Genomic DNA, 4,834 nt, shown 5'->3' on the forward strand with positions numbered 1-4,834 from the left:
TGCCGGGGCGGGGTTTGCGACGCCGACGCAAAAGTGGGAACCGCCGCTCGGATGTTCGCCGTTTTTGGCAGAGTGAGTGCTGGCACTCCGGCGAAGCGAAAGAGCGTGAATGCGCCCACGAAAGTAGCGTATTTGGACGTGCTTGACGGCGACCGCCGCAGGAGTACGAAAAACCACGTCAGCCGGGGCGAGCGACCCACGGCGGTCTGGGTGCTTATCGCTGCTATTATAGGGGCACCCCGGCAGACGCAGAAAGAAAAAAAAAAATGGGGACATGGCGTGCGTCACCGTGCGGCTTCGCAGCGTTGCCGAAGTCGCCGAGCCCTTCGACTGAGCCGAACGGCGGACAGGGAACGTTGGTCGGCCGTTCTAACCTGTCGGTGCCACGCCGAGACGTCGTTAAGGAAAACCGCGTCGTGGGCCTCTACGACGCCGTCGAGTCGTTGTACGTTTGGTGTCCAGCGTGTCGGCGGCGAGTAGCGGACACGTCGTTCACGACTTCGGTCTTTCGCAGTCGACGCGAACTTGCGGAGAGTCGTGGTGCCTCACGTTTTCGGCAGAAACCGCGGCGGAATTTTCCCGTGCGTGCGCGCACGACCTCGGTGCTGTGCCGTCAGCGTAGTGTTGCACAAACTCGTGGCCTACCCAAGGTGCGGTACGTTTGCGGCCGTATCCTCGGTGGGAATTTCGTGAGTAGGGTCGCAAATTCTACGACCTCGGCGGGTTTGAGAGCGACGTAGACTTGTGGCACGCTCAACGTGCCACACGTTTCGGGGCACACCCGCGGTGAAATTTTCTCGAGTACGCTCGTATTAGTGCCCAAGGAGGTCTGGGTACTTATCGCTGCTATTATGTGGGGGTTCTCGTGAGCGGCGTACGCGAAAGCGACCGGGTGTCTGATATGCGGCGGGCTTCGGCCTCGTCAAGCGTGTCCTCGGGTCTGCTCCAGGGGAATCCACGGCAGTCGTCTGCAGCCTCATCCGCTTGATGCGTTAGGGGCTGGTTGTCGGACGGTGCCGTTTTACCACGATATCGAGGTGTGTTCCGTGTCGTCCTCGGGCGATTCAGATGCGAAAGCGCCGAAGACGCGGGCGTGACCCGTCGTCTGGCGGCTTTGCAGTCTCGGCTCCGTTGCTAGTTCCGGCCGGTCCACCGACAGTGCAGCGGGCTTGGGCAACCCGCACGGCGCGACCGAGTCGATGCAACGAAAAAGAGCGAGCATGAACGTGCTTCTTGCCGCACGGCTCCCACTCGTCTTTCGGGAAGGTTGTGCCGTAGCGAGCTCGAACGCCGTCATCTCGGAGTGCAAAATAAGCGTGTTGGGGCGCCTGAAGGTGGCCTCCGCCGCACACAGACTGCGTCCGGCCCGCCGAAGGCGAGGACGGACGCGCAGTCGAACGATTACCTGGTTGATCCTGCCAGTAATCATATGCTTGTCTCAAAGATTAAGCCATGCATGTCTAAGTACATGCCGAAATAAGGCGAAACCGCGAATGGCTCATTAAATCAGTTATGGTTCCTTAGATCGTTTCTTCCTACTTGGATAACTGTGGCAATTCTAGAGCTAATACATGCAGTGAGCCTGGAGCCCTTTGGGTAACGGGTGCTTTTATTAGACCAAGATCGATCGGGTTTCGGCCCGTATTGTGTGGTGACTCTGGATAACTTTGTGCTGATCGCATGGCCACGAGCCGGCGACGTTTCTTTCAAGTGTCTGCCTTATCAACTTTCGATGGTAGGTTACTTGCTTACCATGGTTGTTACGGGTAACGGAGAATCAGGGTTCGATTCCGGAGAGGGAGCCTGAGAAACGGCTACCACATCCAAGGAAGGCAGCAGGCGCGCAAATTACCCACTCCCGGCACGGGGAGGTAGTGACGAAAAATAACAATACGGGACTCTTTTGAGGCCCCGTAATTGAAATGAGTACACTCTAAATCCTTTAACGAGGATCAATTGGAGGGCAAGTCTGGTGCCAGCAGCCGCGGTAATTCCAGCTCCAATAGCGTATACTAAAGCTGCTGCGGTTAAAAAGCTCGTAGTTGGATCTCAGTTCCAGACGAGTAGTGCATCTACCCGATGCGACGGCTCGGACTGAACATCATGCCGGTTCTTTCTTGGTGCACTTCATTGTGTGCCTCGAGATGGCCGGTGCTTTTACTTTGAAAAAATTAGAGTGCTCAACGCAGGCGAGTCGCCTGAATAAACTTGCATGGAATAATAGAACAAGACCTCGTTTCTGTTCTGTTGGTTTTTGGAATACGAGGTAATGATTAAGAGGGACGGACGGGGGCATTCGTATTGCGGCGCTAGAGGTGAAATTCTTGGACCGTCGCAAGACGAACTACTGCGAAAGCATTTGCCAAGAATGTTTTCATTGATCAAGAACGAAAGTCAGAGGTTCGAAGGCGATCAGATACCGCCCTAGTTCTGACCATAAACGATGCCAACCAGCGATCCGCCTGAGTTACTCAAATGACTCGGCGGGCAGCTTCCGGGAAACCAAAGTATTTGGGTTCCGGGGGAAGTATGGTTGCAAAGCTGAAACTTAAAGGAATTGACGGAAGGGCACCACCAGGAGTGGAGCCTGCGGCTTAATTTGACTCAACACGGGAAAACTTACCCGGCCCGGACACTGGGAGGATTGACAGATTGAGAGCTCTTTCTTGATTCGGTGGATGGTGGTGCATGGCCGTTCTTAGTTGGTGGAGCGATTTGTCTGGTTAATTCCGATAACGAACGAGACTCTAGCCTATTAAATAGGTGCGGGGTTCCCAGCACCTTACAACCTTCTTAGAGGGACAAGCGGCTCCTAGCCGCACGAAACAGAGCAATAACAGGTCTGTGATGCCCTTAGATGTCCGGGGCCGCACGCGCGCTACACTGAAGGAAGCAGCGTGTCTTTATCCCTGTCTGAAAAGACTGGGTAACCCGTGGAACTTCTTTCGTGATTGGGATAGGGGCTTGCAATTGTTCCCCTTGAACGAGGAATTCCCAGTAAGCGCGAGTCATAAGCTCGCGTTGATTACGTCCCTGCCCTTTGTACACACCGCCCGTCGCTACTACCGATTGAATGATTTAGTGAGGTCTTCGGACCGATGTCCGGCGCGGCCTTTCGGTTGCGCCGGTCTGTTGGAAAGATGACCAAACTTGATCATTTAGAGGAAGTAAAAGTCGTAACAAGGTTTCCGTAGGTGAACCTGCGGAAGGATCATTAACGGATTGTGAAGGGTGAGCGCCTCAGCTGCGTCTGCGCCCGACACTTTCTGCCGCTGACCCCGTTTGGACGCGGGGTCGGCTTTTCCCCACGGGGCTGCCTGAATGTGGAGCGGCACCCCGTGACAAATTGTTGCGCCCAGCGGACGCCAACACCGCGACCTTGGACGGTCGGCCAGGTGGCGGACGCGGGTACAAACGGCGCAACGCACTCATAGGTCGGCTTTCGACCCGCCACTGCACCGTGGCTCGAAGCGCTCGAAATGCGCGACCCGACCGCTGCGGGACCGCCTAGTACTGTAAACAGGAGCGGCGGAGCGCGAACGGCGAGTCGTGGTTACGTCGGTAGAAGGCGAGGCTGCGCGTTCCCGAAACGCCAGCCGAGTGCCCTCCCGACCGTTCGAGCGTGCAAGAACGAGACCCGACAATCGCGCGGCGACTGCCAAGTACGAGAGGAACGGCACAAGCGTCGGCGGTCGGTCAAGGAACTGGCGATGTGACGGGTCCGCTGTGCACCAGTGCATACCGTCCCGCCGTCCGCGGCAAGCGCCTCCGCGTCCTCGGGTGACGGAGGCTGCCGGTCGGTTCTTGCAGGCGAGGGATCTCGCTGGCACCGGTTCGCGTTGACGCGCGGCCGGTCATGGCACGGCGATGCGACGGCCGAGGTGCGCAGTACTCGATGGAGGAACCGCACGCTCCGATGACCGTCCCGCCCTCCGCGGCGTATGCGTACCGACCGTAATGGTTGCAGCAGCGCCGGCCGGCTTTTGAATTCGCCACACGAAACACGGTGCGAGATCGCGGTTAGGGGAGCGTCGACGTTGCCAGGCGTTTTGCTTGCTGCCGAGGGAAAGGCGGCACGGCCACGTCGCGCTCGTCGCGATTAGCGGGTCTGCGCGCTTTGGGAAGGTGCCGCAACGACTTGCCGAAAGAGGAAGCACGGAAGAACGAGGGACTTGGACGTCCCGACAATTGAACGCACTTGCGGCCAGGCCCTTGCTGGCTTCGTTCTTCCGCCTCGAGTAGGCTCGTACGCGGCTCCGGCGCCGAAAGTGGTCCTTGGCACCGACTTCGGTGGACGTGGGAAGTGCCGCGCAAGTACGGCGCGCCTGGCTCCACCTGTTGGCTAAAGTAGGCAGCCGGATCGGCATTTTGGTGTGCGGTGGCAAACCGTGGATGCGAAAAAAGCTTGTGCGATTTCGTGGAACAAAAAGCGGGGGTCCCCCTTTTTATGCGGAGGAGACCGACCCGCCTGCCGTGGTGAACCGCGACGCCACGGTAAAAACGGGAGAGGCTTGTCGATGGGACCGTGCATCCCGCGCTCCACGGAGGCCGGGAGGCGGCCGCCCGAGGAAATGTGTAGCCGTCGAGGCCCGCATCTGCGTGCACTCTTATCCAAATGGGTGTACCGCAGGCATTTTCTGGTTAGGCGGGCCAATGAGAGCGAGCACACAACGATACCTACGGGTCCGGCTTGGAGAACCGGCTTCGACGCCTCCCGAGTATTTATAGAGGGGTGGACCACGAAAGCACTCGCAAGTAGCGAAAGCGAAACGCCGTCCGAAACACACCGTTTGCTCGATTTGCGGCAGCCGAAAAAGGCGCGGCAGAGTTTTGG

The 4,834-nt window shown here is 58.0% G+C and overlaps 1 non-coding gene across 1 annotated transcript; it reads left to right on the forward strand.

The window, feature by feature from the left end:
• The first annotated feature begins 1,402 nt into the window (after positions 1 to 1,402).
• LOC142793137 (small subunit ribosomal RNA) lies at positions 1,403 to 3,217 on the forward strand. The gene has a single exon (XR_012891462.1). It is a non-coding gene; the product is annotated as a small subunit ribosomal RNA (ribosomal RNA).
• The last annotated feature ends 1,617 nt before the right edge of the window (positions 3,218 to 4,834 follow it).

Source organism: Rhipicephalus microplus, unplaced genomic scaffold (assembly GCF_043290135.1).
Source record: "Rhipicephalus microplus isolate Deutch F79 unplaced genomic scaffold, USDA_Rmic scaffold_284, whole genome shotgun sequence".
NCBI lineage: Eukaryota > Metazoa > Arthropoda > Arachnida > Ixodida > Ixodidae > Rhipicephalus > Rhipicephalus microplus.